Here is a 22,039-nt window from a genome sequence, read left to right on the forward strand (position 1 = left end):
TCCTTAGAAAGGGTATTTGGAGGTGAATTTATCACTACCATGTTCATCTAAAAATGTCTTGATTATACTTGTTAGTTTGGCTAGGATGAATTTTTTTCCATAGAATTTTGAGGCATTTCCCAATGCATTCTATGTATAGTAATACTTTTGGGGCATTTTAATTTCTTTTCCATTGCGTGTGACCTTTATCTACCCCATTTCCCCAATGCATTTAGAGTTTTCTATTTGTCTGAAGAGAAATATAATTACAATGTACCTTTGTGTGGTTATTTATTGTCTTTTATTTGTGTTGAACGCTAGACAAGAAGCCCTTTCAGTCTAAAAACTCACATTCCTCACTTCTGGAAAAGATTATCATTCTTTAATAATTTCTCTGTTTTCTTCTGAGTTTGTGACATTCCCACTTGTTGAATATTGGACTTCCTGGGTTAGTGCTTTATTTTCCTTTACTTTTATCCTCCAATTTATAAAATAACCTTTTTATTTTAGAATAGTTCTGCACTATATCCAGAAAAGTTGTGAATACAGTCCACATCCAGCTTTCTCAATTATTAACATCTTAGATGTGTATAGTACATTGGTTACAATGAACCAGTATTGATCCATTAGTATTAAGTAAAGTCCATAGTGTATTCAGATTTCCTTAGTTTTTACCTAATGTACTTTTTCTGTTCCATGATCGCTTCCAGCATACCACATTACATTTAATCATCATATTTCCTTAGGCTCTTCTTGGCCTGACAGTTTCTCAGATTTTCCTTGTTTTAGATGCCTTAGACATCAAAGATGGGTACTTGTTTAGTATTTTGTAGAATGTTTGTCAGTTGAGATTTGTCTTATTTTTCCCCTCATGATCAGGCTGGGGTTATGGGTTTTGAGAAGGAAGACCACGTAAGAAAGTGTAATTCTCATCACATCACAGTCAAGGGTACATGCCATCAACATAATTTACCACTGTTGATATCAACTTTGATCATCTGGCTGAGGTAGTGTTTGTAAAGTTACTCTTTTCCTCTTTCCATAATGTACACTTTGAAAGGAAGTCACTGTGCACAGCCCACACCTAAGGGGTGGGGAGTTATGTTCTATCTCCTGAGTGTAGTGTCTGTGGAATTATATATAATTCTTCTGCAAGAGAGATTTGTCTATTCATATTTATTTATTTATATCAGTATGGATTCACTGATAATATTTATTTTATAGTTTCCTTATAATTCAATACTTTTTTGTTGTTGTTAAAATTGTGCTAATTATGGCCATCAGGAGTTCTTCAGTTGGCTCCTGTGTCCCTTTAATGTACCCCCATTATTTTTTTTTTGTTTTCTTTTGTTTTAGCACTTTCTTACTTTCTGGCACTACAAGATGCTCCAGGCTCATCTTGTGTATTTCCTGCCCCAGTTCTAAAACTAGCCATTTCTCCAAGGAGTTCTCATTCCTTTTATTGGAGACACCAAAATTAGAACCAAAATCTGGTTGTTAGATGTGTTCACTGTCACTGGCTTCTAAGCCCTCTCAGCTGACAGAGCAAGGAAATACTAACCCATGTATATAAACATATTTCTAAATATCTCTATACCTAACCACTTATATCTATATGAAGCTAAACATTGGTTCACACAAATGTCTAAAACTAATCCATTATCACATAGGTAATTTTAGCCTCCTCCCTGTGCTTATCTATAAATTCCTACTCCAACAGTGAGAAACCTGGCTCTCACCATCTGTTCACCCATTTACTTAATTATTCAAATCAGAATTCGTATATAGAAGCATCATAACTGTTCATCTATATCCTATGGCAGTGGTCGGCAAACTGCAGCTGGCGAGCCACATGCGGCTCTTTGGCCCCTTGAATGTGGCTCTCCCACAAAATACCACGTGCGGGCTCACATGTACAGTGCGATTGAAACTTCGTGGCCCATGCGCAGAAGTCGGTTTTTTGTGGAAGAGCCACACTCAAGGGGCCAAAGAGCTGCATGTGGCTCGCCAGCCGCAGTTTGCCGACCACTGTCCTATGGGAAACAATTTATCAACCAGAGTACAGTGCTTATGTATATATTTTTTCTGCCTGTAGTTTTATAGACTCCACTTATTTCCAACGTTATGTAGAGTAGCACCTTTTCGCTCATGCCCTTCAGTGAGGATGTTTCATATACTTCTAATAGAGCTAGATTCTTTGGTCACAGCATAAATGTCTTGCTGAGATCCACCAACCCCGATTAAGTTTTAAAAATTTGCATACATTAGGGTTTTCTCTTTGTCCTTCAAGATTCTATGGGTTTTGACAATTGTGAACATACATTTTCAGATCAGCTTGGGTGAATATCAAGGAGCATGATTGCTTGATGTATTGTAAGAATATGTCTAGCGTTGTAAGAAATGGCCAAATTATCTTCCAAAGTGGCTGTATCATTTTGCATGCCCACCAGCAACAAAGGAGTTCCTGTTGCTCTACATCCCCACTAGTATTTGATGTTATCAGTGTGTTGGCTATTAGCTATTCTAATAGATGTGTAGTGGCATCCCTCTATATCTCTTCATCGATGGGGTGTGTTTATTCAGATCTTTTGTATTTTTAAATTGGGTTGTTTGTTTGCTTATAGTGAGTTTTAAGAGTTCTTTGTACATTTTGAATACAAGTCCTTTATCACATTTATGGTTTACAAGTATTTTCTCCCAGATTATGGTTTGTCTTTTTGTTCACTTAACAGTGCATTTAGCAGAGCAGAAGTTTTAATTTTGTTGTTGTTGTTAATCCTCACACGAGGATATTTTCCCATTGAGTTTTAGAGAGAGTGGAAGGGAGGGGGAGAGACACAGAGAGAAACATTGATGTGAGAGAGACCAGGGTCGGGAACCAAGCCTGTGACCAAAGTACATGCTCTTAACTGGAATCAAATCCAAGACCCTTCAGTCTGCGGGCCGATGCTCTATGCACTGAACCAGACCAGCTGGGACAGAAGTTTTTAATTTTAATAAATTTTAGGTAATTTTTTCTTTTATGGATTATACTTTTGCTATTGTGTCCAAAGACTCATCAGAAAACCTAAGGTCACATAAATGTTCTCCTATGTTTTCTTCTAGGAGTTTTATAGTATTGCTTGCATTTAGATCTCTGATCCATTTTGAGTTTATTTTTGTGTAAGGTATGAGGTCTGTGTCTGTGTTCATTTTTCTGTAAATAGATGCCCAGTTGGTCCAGCATCATTTAGACTAGCTTATCTCCATTGAATGCTTTGGCACTTTTGTAAAAACTAATTTGACTGTATTTGTGTGTATTACTTCTGGACTATTTGTCCCAGTGATTTATGTGTCTATTCTTTTGTCAATACCATGCTCTCACTACAGCTTTATAATAAGACTTGATATTAGGTAGTATGAATCATCCAACCTGTTTCTTCTTTATTAATATTGTATTGGCTATTCTAGGACTTTTGACTTTCTATGTAAACTTAAGAATCTGTTATACAAAACTGCTTTCTGGAATTTTGATGGAATTATGTTGAATCTACAGATTAAGTTGGGAAGTATTGACATCTTAACACTATTGAGTCTTCCTATCCATGAACATAGAATATCTCTCCATTTATTTATATACTACAGGCTGGTGCACAGATTCACGCACAGATTCATGCACCGGTGGGGTCCCTCAACCTGGCCTGCGCCCTCTCACAATCCGGGATCCCTTGGGGGATGTCAGAGGCCCAGTGCATGGATTAGGCCCAATCCCCGAAGGCCAGGCTGAGGGACCCCATGGTGCACGAATCTGTGCACGGGGCCTCAAAAATGCATATAAGATCTTTGATTAATCTCTCCCCATCCTCCCTTCTCCCCCCTTCCCTCTGAAATTCATCAGTCTGTTCCATGTTTCCATGCCTTTGCGTTGAGTGCCTGCCCCTTGGTGATCAGCACACATCATAGCTACCAGTCAAACAGTCGAATGGATACTTAGCATATTAGCCTTTTATATATATAGATTCTTTCATTTATTTCTTCAGTGTTTTGTGATTTTCTATAGATACTTACATATTTTGGTTTTTTTTTAAACTAAAGTATTTTTTTCTTGCTATTGTAAATGATACTGTTTTTTAAATTTAAATTCTAATTTTTATTGGTATTTGGAAAGCAATTAACTTTCATATAATTGGCCCTGTTCTTTGTGACCTTGCTTTGTAGTTCCAGAAGTTTGTTTGCTTTTTTGTGTTGTGTGTGGGTTTTTTTGGTAAAGATTCTTTTAGGTTTTCTAATAGATAACCCTGTCATATATGCACCAAGGAGTTTTAGATCTTCCTCTACAATGTGTATACTTTAAAAATCCTTTACTTTTCTTATTTCACTACACAAGACTCCAGTATGATGATGAATAAGAGTGGTAATAGGGGACATCTTTGCCCAAATACTAAGGTGAAAGCATCTATTTATTCTCTCATCATTAAGTATAACAGTTTCTTTTTATAGGTGTTTTTAACTAAGTTGAGGAAGTACCCCACAATTTCTAGTTTCCTTAAGACCTTTTTATCACAAATAGATGTTGAATTTTGTTAAATACTTTTTTGCATCAATTGATATGATCATACATTTTTCTTCTTTAGTCTGTTAATATGGTAGACTATATTGACTAATTTTTAAAATATTGCACCATCTTTTCTACATGACATGAATTCCACTTAGTGTTGGTGTATAATTCTTTCTATGAATTGTTGGATTGATGTGTTAATATTTTGTTGAATAATTTTTGCATTTACATTCATGAGAGATATTGGTTCATAGTTTTTATTTATTGTAATGTCTACATCTGATTTTGCTGTTAAGGCAAAGATCATTAAAGACTAAAAATGGCAAGAAGTTGTTATTACACCCCCATATCAAGTTGGAAAACTGTAAAGGCAAAGAGGGGAGTGCACTGAGCCCTGTACACAAAATAGATGAAAAACAATTTAGAGATGTGGACAGCCACAAGGTACTGCTGCATTCACAGGCCAACCACAGAAGGAGGCTGCCCTGTCTTCCTGAGTCCACATACCTGGAGGACTCTTCCAGCATCTAGCCAAGGAGGCGATGGGGGTGGTTTCAGCAAAGGCAGGCAGGGAGAGGAAAGGGATCCTATATTTCCTGTTGGCTCTTGTTAACAAGGGGTCAGTCCGAATTTCCAAATCTTAGACTAAACAAACAAAAAAAATCAACAAAAAAACCAACCACAAGAGAATAGTTTATAAGTTGAATCATGACTTGACTAATAGACTTCCATCCACTGTGTCCTTTTCAAAGTCCGCTACCGGAATAGTCACCTTGCTAAATTTAGTTTGGAAAATTTCTTTTTGGCTTCGACCCTTTCACCTCTGACTTTCCTTTCCTAGTCTGTCCCTGCCACTCTATTTCTAAAAGTGGCTAGCCTTGCCTTCTGAATGATTGAAAGAAACTTTTACATCTTTTCTTCCACAATAAAAGTAACAGGCTGACTGCGATATTCAAGTTCAGACTAGAAAAGCAGACAGAAGTCTCACTTTAAATGTTTTTGAATTAGTTTTATTTTTCTTAACTTTAAGTACACATACGAAAATACATATTTAAATGCTCTCTAAATATTTTCTGCTTCTTCCAGGTCTCTTTTTACTAGATCATGGCCACTCTTCCCACCTCATCCCTCTGAAAATAAAAATGTATTGCCCTCCCCACCATCCATAGCTAGACAACTAACGTGACTTAGTTCACAACAAGAATCTTTGGCAGCACTTTGTAGAGCCAGTGTGTGCAGATGAGAGTTGACTCTGAGGGTTCCTGAGGTTTTTAGTCTTTATGTGTGTACTGGTCTCACATTTGGCTAAAACCTCAGGGTTCTCCCTCTGCCTTTTGTCTTACTCTTGATGGTACTGGAAGAACCTCCTCACCACTCTCCTGACTCACAGATGGGAGAGCCAGCTGCCTTTTCTCCTGTGTCCTCTGCAGAACTATTTACATGGCACATCTCAGCTCCTCCTTCTGGGATGATAGTCTTTCATCAGAAACCTGGAGCCCACTTATCCAGACCTCTCTCTAAGTGTGTATCCACAGTCAGTAACCCAGTGATAAGCTTGGGTTACCTATAGTTTATCTTTTGCCAACCTCCTATTCTTATGCCGTTCCTACTCCCTTTAAATTTTACAAGCTTATGACAGTTTGTATATGCTCAGCTGATGGACAGAAAATCTGGAAAGAATTCTGGACTTTAGCCCACCTGTTTGTCTGATTTGAATAATCTGTGAGAGCTAACATTGGCACCCATTGCCCCATGCCTTCAGTGGGACAGAGTATATCACCATCTGAATATCAGGCACTGAGTGGGATATGGTGGTGCTCACGTGACTTATTAGAGCTTTGGGGGTGGAGTGGAGGTTAACTACTATTTTTTTGTTTGAGCCATGATCTCTTTCCTCTTCCTTTTTTTTTTTTTTAAAAAAAAATAAAATAAATGTAGTAAAATTAAATAATTCAAGCCCTACCTTCAAAATAAAAAATGTTCAAGTATTATTTAACAAATTTTTCTTAATTGAAAAACACAAACAAGAATTGATCCATTTCATATAAATTGTCAAATTTGTAGGCATTATGGAGGATAGCATTCATTTATTAATCTTATAATGTGTTATAAGTAGTGATGACCCCTTATTCTTTCCTGATATTGGTAATTTGCATGCTTTCTCATTTTTTCTTGGCTAGACTGACTAGAAATTTGTCAATTTCATCCATGTTTTTAAAGAATTAGCTTTTGGTTTCATGGATTTTCTTCATTAAAAACCTTTTTTTGCAATTTCAATAATTTCTGCTCTATTTTTTTATGATTTATTTTCTTCTGTTTGCTTTAGGCTTAAGTTGTGCTATTTTTAGTTTTCTAAGATGGAAACTAAGTCATTGATTTTAGATTTTCCTTCTCTTAATATATGAATTGAATGCTTTAAATTCCCTTCTAATTTCTGCATCTCACAAAAATTTTTAATATGTCTTTATTGATTTTCAGAGAAAGGAAAGAAGGAGAGAAATGGAAACATCAATGATGAGAGAGACTCATTGATTGGCTGTCTCCTGCATGCCCCCCACTGGGATCCAACCCAAAACCCTGGGCATGTGCCCTGACTGGGAATGGAACTGTGACCTCCTGGTTGATAGGTCATAGCTCAACCATTGAGACACACCAGCTGGGCTGCATTTTACACATTTTACAGCGTGTTGTTGTAAGAGTGCTCTCATATGGGCAAAAGCAGGGAAGTAGTCTCCTGGGGAAGGGGAACTGTCCTCTGGGGTTTGGAGGACAAAAGGCCGCCCATACATGATCTGGAAGGGGCTTAGAAGTGGTGGTTGTCGTGGCATGGACCTCAGTCTCATTAGTGCCGGGGGAGTAGTTCAGTCCAAGGCATATGGAGCTCTAAGGATAGCTTGGTTAGATGTGTTTTTAAGAGATGATTGGCCTTTTCTACTTTACCCGAAGACAGAGAGTGGTAGGGGATGTGGAGGTTTCATTTGATGTTAAAGTTTGAGAGACCAGCTGCGTAATCTGAGACAAAAGCGAGGCCACTATCAGATTGAAGAGACACTGGAAAGCCAAAGTGGGGGATGATTTTGTGGGTGAGAGATAGACAAGAGTACAGGTTCCTGTCCAGCTGGTAGGGAGACTGATGTATGTGTTTTTCCCACAGAGGAAAAAAAATCCCTGATCATGGAGACAAGCTGAAAGGTGTAAGGAAGTGGACTAAAGAGTATGAGATTCCCTTTTCCAGTTCCACGCTCCAAGCTGAGAGGGTAGTCACCATGGCGCTACCAACAAGGGGTGACAGATGAGTGATTGAGATTGTATTACAGTGAAAGTGGGAGGGAATGTTAGATGAGTGATTGAGATGAGTAATGAGTGATTGAGATTGCATTGCAGTGAAAGTGGGAGGGAATGTTAGAATGGGCTGTTATCCAAGGGAAAAGACAAAGGGAAGGAAAAGAGCAGTGGAAGCCAGAGACCTGGATGGTTGGATAAGAAGTCAGACACTGTGCTGGCTTAACTTCTTATTTTTACTGAACCTTAATCCTTGCTGTTTTTCTGAATATTCTGGTTTAGCTTAAGAAGTATCCAGCAACCTTATCCTGCCAGGCTTGGAGACTGAAACCTCACTTTCTTGCTCAGAGTAAAATGGCCCTTTTACAATTCTTGTAAATAGTTAATTTAGAACTTCTTTCTTTCTTTCAACATTTCTCTTTTTCTTCTCATCATATATACAACCTTCACAAATTTCACACTTTCAAATTAGCCTTCAAACCTTCTTTTTATTCCTTCAAAAATGCATAACCATGCCTCACACCTTCCATTAAGTATTTCTACTCTAATATTCTTTCTTTATTCTTTAAAATATATTAGAATTCGTCACTCTTAGAAACCTTAATTTTTCAATGATAAAAAATAAACAGCCAACATTTCTTAGATTGACATTTTTCAGAGCATTAAAGGGGGTGAGAATGTTGGCCTTGGGATCTAAAGGCTCAGTGAGGGGGTCCCTTCGCCATGTCACATCATAGAGAAGCTTTGCAAGAAGACTACAGTTGTGAACCTGGAGGCAAGAGAACCCAGTGCGCCTGAGAAAGGAGAAAATTTCTTGTTCAGAGGAGGGGACAGTCATAGAGGAGATAAGGAGATAAGGCATTTACAGTCCAAGGAATGGCTTGGCCTTGTGGGGTGAGAGAGTGAAACGGAGGTAGGTGACTGTGGTTTTGGACAATTGGGCTTTATGAGGGGATACATGGTAGCCCTGGCCGGGCACCAAGGCAGAATGAGAAAAGAGTGAATGGGGGAATTTAGTAAGATGCAATGTAGAAGTGAGGTGGCTAATGGCTGTGAGAGTCTAATCCATCAACCCCCATAATAGAGACTGAGGAGTGGACAAGGGTCCCAGCGAATTCGGAGAGGGCAGAATAAGTGGCCCCAGTGTCAATTAAAAAGGAGATCGGCTTACCTTCCACCACAGTCGTTACCCGAGGCTCTGTCCTGGCAATGTAAGTCTGTGGGGCCCTGTTAGGGCCTGGGAAGCTTCTTTGGTGGCCAGTCCCAGGAGGTCTAGGAGCTCCAAACTGGATCCAGAGGGCGGCTGTGCTTCACTGGCTGAGGCCCAATCCGGAGGGGCCAGACTACAGTCTGATTTCCAGTGGCTTTCCCTTCCACACATTGGGCAGGGCCCAGGCGGGGGTCTTGAGTTTGAGCAGTACTTGGCTCAGTGTCTTTCCTTGCTGCATTTGAAGCATGGGCCTGGAGGAGGCTTAGCCCCTGACTTACCTGCAGTTGGAGGATCGGAACTTCGTTTGGGGTTCATGAGAGTGGTGGCTAGGAGCTGGAATGCCTCTTTCTGGGCCTCAGCCTTGGCCTGATCTTGCCTTTGATTTTGGATTTGCATCTCCTCATCTCTATTATTAAAAAACCGTAAAGTTTGAGTTAACAAGGTCTTTTTGAGGGACTTGTGGACCTGTATCTATTTTTTTTTCTGTTCTTCAGATTATTTATTCACTTGATTTTTAGATTCACTTGTTGATAGATGTGTATTTGTTGTTCATAATTTGTATCTTTACCTTTTTCTTCTTCTTCCTCTTCTTAAAGGATACCTTTCAGCATTTCATATAATACTGGTTTAGTGGTGATGAACTCCTTTAGCTTTTTCTTATCTGTGAAGCTCTTTATTTGACCTTCAATTCTGAATGATAGCTTTGCTGGATAAAGTAATCTTGGTGGTAGGTTCTTGGTATTCATCACTTTGAATATTTCTTGCCACTCCCTTCTGGCCTGCAAAGTTTCTGTTGGGAAATCAGCTGACAGTCGTATGGGTACTCCCTTGTAGGTAACTGACTTTCTTTCTCTTGCTGCTTTTAAGATTCTCTCTTTGTCTTTTGCTCTTGGCATTTTAATTATGATGTGTCTTGGTGTGGTCCTCTTTGGATTCCTTTTGTTTGGGGTTCTCTGTGCTTCCTGGACTTGTAAGTTTATTTCTTTCACCAGGTAGGGTAAGTTTTCTGTCATTATTTCTTCAAATAGGTTTTCAATATCTTGCTGTCTCTCTTCTTCTGGCACCCCTATAATTCGGATATTGGTATGCTTGAAGCTGTCCCAGAGGCTCCTTACACTATCTTTGTATTTTTGGATTCTTTTTTCATTTTGCTTTTCCGGTTGGGTGTTTTTTACTTCTTCGTATTTCAAATCTTTGACTTGATTCTTGCGATCCTCTGGTCTGCTGTTGGGAGTCTGTATAATATTCTTTATTTCAGTCAGTGTATGCTTAATTTCTAGTTGGTCCTTTATCATAACCTTGAGGGTCTCACTAGATTTCTTGAGGGTCTCATTAAGTTTATCAGTGGTTTCTAGAAAAGTCTTGAAAAACCTTAAAAGTGTGGTTTTGAACTCTATATCCAGTAGTTTGCTTTCCTCCATTTCTGTCATTTGTGTCCTATTTCTTTGTCTCCGCATTTTTTTATGCTTCGCTGTGTCGATAGAGTGGTGTGGGAAGAGCTCAGGAGATTTATCTCAGTGCAGTGGCAGATGCAATGGCGTGAGCACACTCCGCCTATACAAGCTTCCTCGGCACACCAGGAAGTGGCAGCGCCCACCTGAGTAAGCCCCCTAGAGCCCCTACATAGTACCGTGATCTTTCCTACCATTGGTTGCCCTAAGGATGGTGTAAACTTCTGACTGGTCTGGAATGTTATGTATGTTGCTGCACTTACACAATAAACTCAGATCTGCGTCATTGAACCTGGTCTCCGGAGTCGGGCATGCTTCGTTAGGACTCCGTCGGCCTCACCCCCGTTGGACCCCCTGCCTCATTCTGGCGCTCTGAGCAGGGACCCCGGCAAGAAAGCGTTGCATTGAATCGGGTGAGTGCCCCTCTGTAACTATGGGAAACCTTCCCCCCTCAGCCTGAGCCCCTCAGGCTCAGGCACTCCATGCGTTGTTACAGAGCAGGCGAGTAAAGGTAACAGAAAGGGAGCTACAAAAGCTCTGGGATAGCCTAATAGTATTTAACCCCTGGCTCTCTGCCACCAGTGGTGCAGGCGGGGGAACAGAAGACCCTTTACCTCCCTATTCCCCTCCAGAGCCCTCTGCCCCTGCAGATTCCTGGGCTGTTTTCGACAAGCCAAAAGTAGTTTCTCAAAGCTCAAGGAAGGCTGAAACTGAGACAGAAAAAACCTCAAGCGAGGTGAAAGCAGGGGAGTTTCACCGGGAGGCTTCCTGCCGGAGTCACTCCCTCGCTCCCCTTGCAGAGCGAACAAAACGTTTAACTGCCCAGCGGCCCCCAAGTAATCCTTTCGTGGGAGACACGGATGATAATCCATGGACGGGGATATATCAATCCTTGTGTAGCCAGAGGGATAGAGCAAAGAAGTCCTTAGGGCTAGAGACCCCTGGACTCTTTCCTGTGAATGTTAACCCCACAGCTTCAGCAAATGTCACAGGATCTGCAACAATATTCCCGATATCCAAATGGTTAATGCAGAGAAAGAAAGAAAGAAAAAAAAAGAGGCCATTGCCATGGAGAGCAGGGAGAGAGAGTTCTTTGTTGGTTTTTGCTTATCTAAGGTATGCGAGTCTCAAGGAGGCACTCCCCCCTCCCCCAGCAAGTAAAACAAACTTATCTCTGTCCAGTTTTCTTCTCTTTAACCCTTCCAATACTAAAATAGACTAATATAATATACTTAAGATTACACAGGAAAGAAAGCACCTACTCTTATTAATCTAAAGAAATCCTGAATATTTAACTTGCCAGCTAAGAGTTTAAAGTTCTAGTTAAATTGAATTGGGAAAAATTATAATTGTGGTAACTAAATGCCTAAAGTATAAAAAGAAAATCTTGTCAGTTTTAATTTAATTGATATCTCTTAATAATTATAAAAAATACTATAACCAAGGAATGACTGAGATATTTCATGGGCCCTGAAATGTTTTCAAAAGTTTATTCTCTCTTCTTAAAGGATTTTTTAATAAAGCCAATTTAATGTGCTTGAATCACATGGAAAGCTTTATCAAATAAAAATTAATAAATATATATCTTGAGTTTTTGCCTCTAAGAAAGGGAAAAACAAGTTATTTTATATAATATTTCTTCAAATACAGCAGTATAATTTTAAGATATAATTTAAAATAACAAAAGCTCATTAATAATTTTTAATATTTTACAACAGCATATTATACATTTATTCCAAACAAGCATACAAACTAATTCTTTGGCAGCAATTTAATAAAAACATGAAAGGATTTAATCCCTTCCACTGTGTGGAAGGCCCCTGGGAAGGAACTTAAGCATTCTATATTGACCTCTCTTGCCCTTTTTGCCAAGGGGGTCCCTCTTCCAATTGCCCAAAGCTGTTGCCTGAGCTCTCTGTTCATGCTGAGGTTGAAGCCTCATAGTGGCTAACTAGTACCATAAATCTCCCAGATAACAGAGACTTGGCTAACAGCAGCTTCCCTATATCTAAATCCAGCCTAACACCAGGAATGCTCAGGGCCTTCTCAAAGGATGCAAAATAATCCTTTCCATTAATATTTACAGTGTAAACTAAAATTGTTGTTAGAGTATTAAATTTGACAGTAAAATAGTAGTCAAGTTTTCAGATTAATTAAAATTGGCTCAAGAAGTATTAACAAAAATTTTCATTTCATGGAAAAATTGCTTAACATACTATAAACCTAAAGCAGCCATATTTTTATACAAAAAATTAAAATTTAAAGTTATCTAGATTGCATTATAAATTTTCCAAAAAAATCTTCCTAATAATTAAATCAAAAAAGGGAGGATAGTGGAAAAATACCATGTAAGGAAAAATATCCTGTAACTAATTTACATCTAGAAAAATTTTTCATTTATAATGCTAACAGCAAGACACCCACGAAAAACCTACGTGGTGTCAAAATAAGCCAAAGGAAATTCATTTAAGCAAAAATAAATAGAACCCCAAGTAAAGTTTCCTTTATTAACCTTTGGTCGAGAATACATTTGTATATTTTCAGAAAACAACTCCAAGACCATGTGGATTCCTGCAACAGAGAGGAATTATCAGGAAGGCTCCAGCCATGAAGACAAGAGGAAAAACAATCCAGAGATAGAGGCAGCTAGCTTGCACAAGCTATTTCATCATTTAACCCTCTCTAGCTGCAAGCATCTCATATGGGCATGCAAAACCTGTGGCCCCCTATTGCCTTTAGGCCCCCTATAGCCACAAGGGGTCAACCTCCGGGTGCTCCAACTCAATGCCTTATGGCAAGCAGATGTGACCCATATTCCGAGCTTTGATAGATTCAAACATGTACATGTAATCATTGACACTTGCTCTGGGGCCACGTATGCACAGGCTCACACAGGTAAAAAGACTCGCCACGCAATAGCAACCCTCAACGGGGCATTTTTAACATTAGGCTTCCCCTGGAAAATTAAAACAGATAATAGCCCCTACTACACTAGCGAGGCTTTTCAGCAATTCCTCACAAAACATAACATCAAGCACATTACTGGCATACCATACAACCCACAGGGACAAGCCATAGTAGAACGACAAAACAAAGAACTAAAAACCCAGATTCAAAAAGAAAAAGAAGGGGGAAATACAGGCACGCCCAACAACTATTACAACAGACTTTATTAATTCTCAATTATTTTCATTTTGCCCCCGAAGGTCTTCCTCCCATTTTCAAACATTGGGGAGGTCTCAGAGACATACCAACACCTCTCCCCTTGGTCCGGTGGAGAGATCCACTAACTGGGGCTTGGAAGGGCCCCGACCCACTCTTAACCTAAGGGAGAGGGTTTGCTTGTGTTTTTCCAGAAGGTGAGAAAAATCCCGCATGAAAATTCCTGCCCGTAACATCAAACCCTGCACCACCAGCGGTGAGCCATAGACCAACATCACCATCACCCCCGGTAGAGGAAATGGAGGACCTGACCATAGAGGACAACCAGCCCCAACAGCGGAGGCAACCAAGACATCGACGAGCCCACAACATTACCTGGGGAGACATCAAGAACCTGCAGGACCAAGCTGCACACATGGCACCAGAAGGCAATCCGTCAGAAGGGACATTATTCCTATTAATGTATGCCATCATAACAGTGAACTCTCAGATGCGAGCACAACATGTATGGATGGCCATACCTCATCCAGGGGTGCTCATGCCTGTCAGCGCCGACAGTCTACAATTCCCCGCTGTCCAAGTGTCTGACTGCTCTGTGGGCTTACCCTGTGGCGGAGCGGAACAGGTCTCATTGCCATAGAACGGGATGGTATGGGCTGAGAGCAGTACCCCTAACCTCCTAAGTGGACTCTAGATAATGGGACTGCCCCAGGACAAGGGTGGATATACCTAGCACCTCATGCAATAATACCCAAGTGAAACCCGTTGAGTTTAGTTTCTTAAGTGATGCCCTCAGCCATCTAACTTCCTGGTTAAACCCAGCCAACCTCCTCATTTGGGGAGTCATGATAGTAGGATTCTTCGTAGGAATAGTATTATTTCGCTGTTTATACAACATGTTCAATAAGCTAAGTGCCCAGCAAGCCATGATCATACACGTCCAGCAGGCGCTAATAAGAAAAGAAGGGGGAGATGTGGGAAGAGCTCAGGAGATTTATCTCAGTGCAGTGGCAGATGCAATGGCGTGAGCACACTCCACCTATACAAGCTTCCTTGGCACACCAGGAAGTGGCAGCGCCCACCTGAGTAAGCCCCCTAGAGCCCCTACATAGTACCGTGATCTTTCCTACCATTGGTTGCCCTAAGGATGGTGTAAACTTCTGACTGGTCTGGAATGTTATATATGTTGCTGCACTTACACAATAAACTCAGATCTGCGTCACTGAACCTGGTCTCCGGAGTTGGGCATGCTTCGTTAGGACTCCGTCGGCCTCACCCCCGCAAGACCCCCTGCCTCAGAGTGGCTTTTTGTGCTAGGTGTCCTATAGGGCCCAGTGGCTCAGCCTCCCCAATTACCTGAGGTAGACATTCGGTGCACCCCTTGTGGGCTTTGTGCACAGTCTTGTTGTAGTTAAGCCTTGATTGTTGTAGGTATCACTGGGAGGAATTGACCTCCAGGCCAATTGGCTGTGAGAATCAGCTGTGTCTGCAGTGGGAGAACTTCTGTGCTGGAGACACCCTTCCGGGGCAAGACTTGCTTCAATGGGGCTTTGGTGCTCACTGAGTCTGCCCCCTGAGTGTGTCCTTTATGGATCTGAGGAGCTGCAATCTGGATGGTCCCACTCTGACCACCGGTCACACTGGCTCCTGGATCTCTAATGAGGTCCTAATCTAGTCTCTGCCAGAGGTTATCCAGCAGGAGCCAGCTATGACGCAATGCAAGTTGCCCTGGGGCCTTGGGCCAGCTGCAGTTTGTTAGGTGATTATCAGATTGCAAAGAGCCAGGCCTTTCATATGCAAAAGCCTCCATGCAGGGCTTGGGCAGGGCAGGGTCCCAGGGGATCAACAGGGCAGAGCAAGCAGCTATGGCTGCTCTCAGTCCTGCCCTCAGAGGCCCTGCTTCTCAGTGTCCCGGTAATCACTGCAGTCACCTCCAAGAGAAAGCTGCGCTCGAGTTCCGACCGATGCCAGACAGTCCAGTTTCTCCCGTATGAGTCTGGGTCCTCAGAGACTTGCCCGGAGCTGGAGCTCAGAGCTTGAGACTCCCTCTCGATTGAAAATGACAACCGTGTCCTCAGCTGCCAGCCCACTCCGCATGCGCCTCTGTACCTCTATACTTCCGCACCGCACCTCCTCTGAGTCTCGGTATGCTTTTCTCTTTCCTTCTAGGTGTAGAATTTCCACTCAGCCAGCCTTCTGTGGTTCTGGATGATGTCCGTTCTGTCTTTTAGTTGTATTTTTGGAGTGGTTGTGCGAGGCAGCAATCTCCGGTGTTTACTTATGCTGCCATCTTGGTTTCTCTGCATCTATTTTTTGAAGTTTGTGGCATATGTCGGGGGCTGATTGGGATATAAAATGGGTGTTTAGAAGAAGGGTTCCCTCTGGGGTGATGGGGTCTAAGGTGGTAAATTTCTATAGAGGAGGACAGGGGGACATAGATGTCATGCCAAGTCAAGACATAGGACTGGGTCAGGCTCCTTAGTAAAGGTGGTTAAGTCTGTATAAAAAAACACCTGAGATGCCTCTCAATCTGTGTGAGGCTGGACATAGAGAATGGGACATGGACTCTGATTATGCCCTCAGTTCCTGCTGCCTCCCTTAGGGGTAGAATGGATGCGGGAATAGAAGAGGCTGTTGAAGAAGGCAGTCTTAGGGTGGCCTGAGAATGAGTGTTAGATGGGAAAGGCTGTTTTGGAGCTCATGTTCTCAGGATTCGGGCTCTCAGGGACTGGGTAGAAGGTGATTTCTGGTTAAGAGGGTCTGGGTTTTGGGAATCTACTTCAGGTGAGGGAGAAGATGTATAAGCGGGTGGAGGTTGTGGGAGATGTTGAGAGGGTGGAGAGGAATGATCAACTGGGTCGAAAGTGTCAGAAGACAGAGAAAGGGGCTGAGGACCAGTTTGAGGGGGCGATGGGGACTTTGCGAGGAGGATCTGAAGGGTGCAATGTGAGGAGCAAAGCATGGGGTGGGAGCGGAGGAAAAAGAAAGCCTGTACGTAAGGGATCTCTGAGGCCTTCCCTGTACGGTGGCAGAAATTATCTAGGTTCCTGAGAATGTTGCAATTGAAAGTGCCATTCTCGGGCCACTGAGAGCCATTATGGAGTTTATATTGTGGCCAGGCAGTGTTACAGAAAAAAAAAAATGAGCTTCTTTGGTTTGATGTAGCGAGAAAGACCAAGGGTTGAGAGATTGGTGAGGAAATACTCTAAGGGTGTGTTTAGAGGGGGTTTGGATTGAGAGGTCCCCATGAATGGAGAGAAGGGCTATGGAGGTTGGGGAAGGAACAAGGAGAATCCTCCTGTTCACTCACCCAAAGCATAGACAGAGAGAGAGAGAGAGAGAGAGAGAGAGAGAGAGAGAGAGAGAGAGAGCGCTGGAGGGAAGGTTCCAGAGGTGACGACTTCGTCACCTCTAGAACAATGTCCCCACATAGAAGAGTATTCCCAGCCAGGCGCCTGGGCTTTCAAGTATGAGAAACCGAGTAGACGGGAAACCCTGAGGCTTTAATGCCCTTCCAGGTCACAGGGAGTGAGGACAAAAGGTGTGTGTGTGGGGGGGGGGGGGGTAAGTTGGGTCTGAAGGCCTACTGGAGGGCAGGAGGTGAAGAGATCCCCATGGGTCCTGGTCTGGCAGGATTCAAGAGAGGGTCTGGCGCAGGCCAATCAACTCAGAACCGTACCACCAAGCAGTCAAACAGTAAACCCAGAAGAGCTTCCGCTGCCCACTGTTTCCCTGGCAAGGTCTGAGGATTGTCCGAGCTTCCATGCACCCCTCCCAGGTTTTGGCACCAAAAATGAAAGATCAGTCGGAGGCCAAAAACCAGGTGACACAGGCTTTATTAGAGGAAAGACCTGCAGGGCTCGTCTCACAAAGGGAGAGCAGCTGCCCATGCAGCAGTTAGAACTCTTTTTTAAGGAGAATGAGGAAGGAACGAGGGCTTGGGTTACTTGGTGAGAGCTGGTTGGTTAGTCAATGTATATGTCCATACAAGGTGTTCCTTCTGAGTTGGGGCAATATCACATTTTCAGTAAGTTACCACCATTCCAGGGACAGGTGGGTTTAGTAATCACATTCCAGGGAAAGGTCAGTAAGTCATTGCCATTTCAGAGATGGGTAGGTTTAGTAATCATATTCCAGGGAAAGGTGAGTCCCCAGGAGTTTCTCACTTTCACACTACTTCATTGGTCCACACAATCCCTAGCAATCCATCAAAATTACCACTTAAGCATTATACCAGTTTATGGTTCTAGCAGCTTCTGCTTCAGTTAAACAGATCTTAGCTTTGTTTTTCTGAATATGCCTTTCTCTCTAGATTTCAGAGAGGTGGTTTTTCCTGTCACCTCAGTCAGTTCTCTGATGAATCCATGAATGTTGTTGATTTTCAGTTTATCCAGACTTCTCTTTTTGTAAGAGTAAGAATAATAACTTCCAAGATCTTTGCATGTCAAAGCTGAAACTGAAAGTCATTTCCTTCTGTTTTGCTTTAAAAGTATTACCACCCTTTATTGAACTTTTAAAATTTTGGCTTTTATATTTTTCATTTTCAAGTGCCTTTTCTGATTTTCTAAGGTTTTTAAAACAGCATCCTGTTCTTGTTTTATGAGTGCCACATCTGCTTTTATCTTTTTAAGGACATTATTTTTTTCATTGGAATTCTAAAGACTGTATGTGGGGAGCAGCTATAGGGTTAAGCCTCGGACTGACCTGTTGGCAAAGTCACAAACAAGTCCCAGCTTACAGGGCACAGTCCTCTTAAGCATAATTAGGCTTGACCTTATGACGCTCCCTAGATCTTATCTGGGAAGCTATTGGGCTGAGGGAAGTGCAGCAAGAACAAGAACAAAAACAAGTGAAACTCACAAGAACAGTGTAACTATGGAAACCACTACCTTGCTTACCTCTGACTATAAAATAAAGGCTCAGTTTGCCTCGGGATCTTTCTCTGTGGCCTCAGCCAGGCACAGGAAGATCCACCGAGACTAAAGAGAGCTAGAGAGCTATGAACGCTGTCTCCGTGTAAATCATTCTTTGCCGACTCCGTCCACACCTTTGGGAACCCCAGCAACTGTACAGATAAGATTTCCTTGGGTTTCAAAAATTTTACTTTCACAATTTAGAATTTAATTTTTTTCTCGCACTCTCTTTGAGAATAGGCTTGCTTCATTAGAAACATTATTATATTGCAAACCACTATTTTTATTAATTAATTAATTTATTTATTTATTTTATTTTTTATTATTAGTTAAGGTATTACAAATGTGTCCTCATCCCCCCCATTAACCCCCAACCTCCCCCCCCACCCCACCCTGCACACTCATGCTCCCATCCCCCTGTTGTCCGTGTCCATTGGTTTGGCTTATATACATGTATACAAGTCCTTCGGTTGATCTTAATTTTATTTTTTAATTACAGTTTATATTCAACATTATTTTGTATTAGTTTCAGGTGTACAATTTTATATTTTAAAATACCTAGTTATGTCTTAGCAGATGTAACATCTAGTAGAGACCGAAAACCTCAGTTAAGTTTAAAATTTTTTCTGGTCTGCACTAACTAATCAAAATAACTAATTTCTGCAACTTGTTTACAGCTGTCTTGAAATCTTTGTAGGATATAATACTTAAAACATCTGGCCAAGGAGAATTATTAAACTGCCCTTGAAGTGGAGAAAATTAACATTGCTGCCAGAGAAACAATTCTTTCAAGTTCGTACAGCTGAGAATTGAAATCCTTCAATTGTTTTATTATTTTTACAAATCTATACTAATAAAAGGGTAATATGCAAATTAGACTGGGCATCTTTCGGACATCCATCCAGATGTCCTTCCACAAAAAGCCACGGTGGCAGGGGCTGAGGCAGCAGCAGTTAGGGGCAACCAGGCCAGCAGGGAAGGGCAGTTAGGGGCAATCAGGCCAGCAGGCAGGTGAGCAGTTAGGAGCCAGCGGTCCTGGATTGCGAGAGCGATGTCCGACTGCTGGTTTAGACCCAATCCCTGGCAGTCAAACATCCCTCAAGGGGTCCTGAATTGGAGAGGGTGCAGGCTGGGCTGAAGGACCTCCCCCTCCCCTGCACATGAATTTCATGCAGCAGGCCTCTAGTAACATTACAAAATGCCAATGAACCTGGCTAGAGATAAATAATGCTGCTATTTCTTCAAAAAACTTCTTTTGTACTATGAATTTTGGGGGGAAATCTTAAAACATCTTTTAAATAATTCATTATTATGTAGACACTAGAGGCCCGGTGCATGAAATTCATGCATGGGGGGAGGGAGGGGGGCGGGGAGGGTATGACCCTCAGCCCAGCCTGCACTCTCTCCAATCTGGGACCTCTCGAGGGATGTCTGACTGCCAAGTATGGGATCTGGCCTAAATGGGAAGTCAGACATCCCTCTCACAATTCAGGACTGCTGGCTCCCAACCGCCCACCTGCCTGCCTGCCTGATTGCCCCTAACCACTTCTGCCTGCCAGCCTGATCAGCCCCTAACCACTCCCCTGCCAGCCTGATCGATACCTAACTGCTCCCCTGCTGGCCTGGTCCCCCCAGCTGACCTCCCCTACTGGCCTGGTCCCCCCCAACTGCCCTCCCATGCTGGCCTGGTCCCCCCAGCTGACCTCCCCTACTGGCCTGGTCCCCCCCAACTGCCCTCCCATGCTGGCTTGGTCCCCCCCAACTCCCCTCCCCTGCTGTCCTGGTTGCCTCCAACTGCCCTCCCCTGCTGGCCTGGTCCCCCAAACTCCCCTCCCCTGCTGTTCTGGTTGCCCCAAACTGCCCTCCCCTGCTGGCCTGGTCCCCCCAACTGCTCTCCCCTGCTGGCCATCTTTTGGTGGCCATCTTTGTTTTTTTAAAAATATATTTTATTGATTTTGTACAGAGAGGAGGGGAGAGGGATAGTTAGAAACATCGATGAGAGAGAAACACAAATCATCTGTCTCCTGCACACCTCCACATTAGGCTTGACCTTATGACCAATTCACATTCCACTGGGGATGTGCCCGCAACCAAGGTACATACCCTTGACCGGAATCAAACCCGGGACCCTTCAGTCCGCAGGCCAATGCTCTATCCACTGAGCCAAACAAGTCAGGGCATGGTGGCCATCTTTGACCACATAGGGGCAGCCATCTTGTGTTGGAGTGATGGTCAATTTGCATATTACTCTTTTATTAGATAGGATAATGAAGAAGTCCAAGCTAGACATCTGATTGTCTTATAGTCTAAAACATAGAATTGTTTACCTATACATTCAAAAGTTTCTGTCAATATTAATACTGTTAATTCAAAACTAGAAAAACATTTATTGCTGCTATTGCCACCTGCCATTTGTTGAGTTCTATTAAATGCCAGATACTAGTCTAATCTTGAAAGATAATTAGTATTATACTCAAATCACAGAAAAGGAAACTGAGGAATAAAGAGGCTAATGACTTGGTTAAAGTCATAGAACTAGATCAGCTGAGAGCCAGAATTCTGATCCATGTCTTTCTGAGCTTTTGTCAACTCACTGTATCTCCTCTGTTTTCAGATTTGTGGCCACTTTTAGGGGTCTATTAACATTGTGAATGGTTTTGTGTAATGATCACTTTTTTCATTCAGCCAAAAAATTACTGCTTTAATATTTCTTCAACTAAAGTTTATATAAGTATTTTTGATAGCTGTATAAAGTCTTACTCTATTTAAATTGTCTTTTCCTGTATAAGATTTCATAGGATAAGATTTTCATGGAGGTAAAGAAGATAGTCACCAATGCAAGGACCAGGAACACATTTATTATGAGATCCTCCATAAGTCTTTACTTACCAAGGACTCTGTGAGACTGGACTTTGAGACCGTCCTTGAAGTGGAGGAAGAGCCAGGTAACGCCTCAGTTTGGGAACCACGGTAACAGGTTAATCACTGTGACCACTAGAAGCATGAGTCAGAACTACTAAAGATGACTGAAGCTTATCCAAACAATGACCTGAAATAAAGCAAACAAGTCATCTCATAGGAAATAATCACTAGCTTTCCTGATAGTGTAGTCACTAGCCCCACCATAGATTAGAAGAAGGCAGTGGATAAAGAAGCCTTCCTGGAGATATGAAAGCACAAGTGGTCATTGGTCCACTGTGAAGAAAGTAGAAAATAATCAGGTAATCTATTATCATAAGAATCTGCATATATCATAGAAAAACTGAAGTGTATCTAAAATATATTTAAAAACTTAGGGAAGGCCAAACTTCCTCTGAAAAAAGATAAAGAAATGGCAATTCCATGCGAATATAGTAAATACATAGAAATATAGTAAATACTATATTTACTCATGCATAAAATCTAAATAAGTTGACATATTTTATTAGAGCCAGTAAATATTTAAATAGTTTGTGGTATTAACTATTATTTATTTATTTATTAACCCTCACTCAAGGACATGCTT

The 22,039-nt window shown here is 41.8% G+C and overlaps 1 long non-coding RNA gene across 2 annotated transcripts in view; it reads right to left on the minus strand.

Moving 5' to 3' along the window:
* LOC118666798 overlaps positions 1 to 21,579 on the minus strand; it is a 34,727-nt gene extending 13,148 nt beyond the window's left edge. The window contains exon 1 of one of the 2 annotated variants that reach the window (XR_004971084.1): positions 21,424 to 21,579. This is a non-coding gene — a long non-coding RNA (uncharacterized LOC118666798). Of the gene's footprint in view, positions 1 to 5,023; positions 5,161 to 21,423 lie in introns of those variants that run through there. The other variant, XR_004971085.1, reaches the window with a different exon arrangement.
* Positions 21,580 to 22,039: the final 460 nt, after the last annotated feature.

Source organism: Myotis myotis, unplaced genomic scaffold (assembly GCF_014108235.1).
Source record: "Myotis myotis isolate mMyoMyo1 unplaced genomic scaffold, mMyoMyo1.p scaffold_m19_p_12, whole genome shotgun sequence".
Taxonomy (NCBI): domain Eukaryota; kingdom Metazoa; phylum Chordata; class Mammalia; order Chiroptera; family Vespertilionidae; genus Myotis; species Myotis myotis.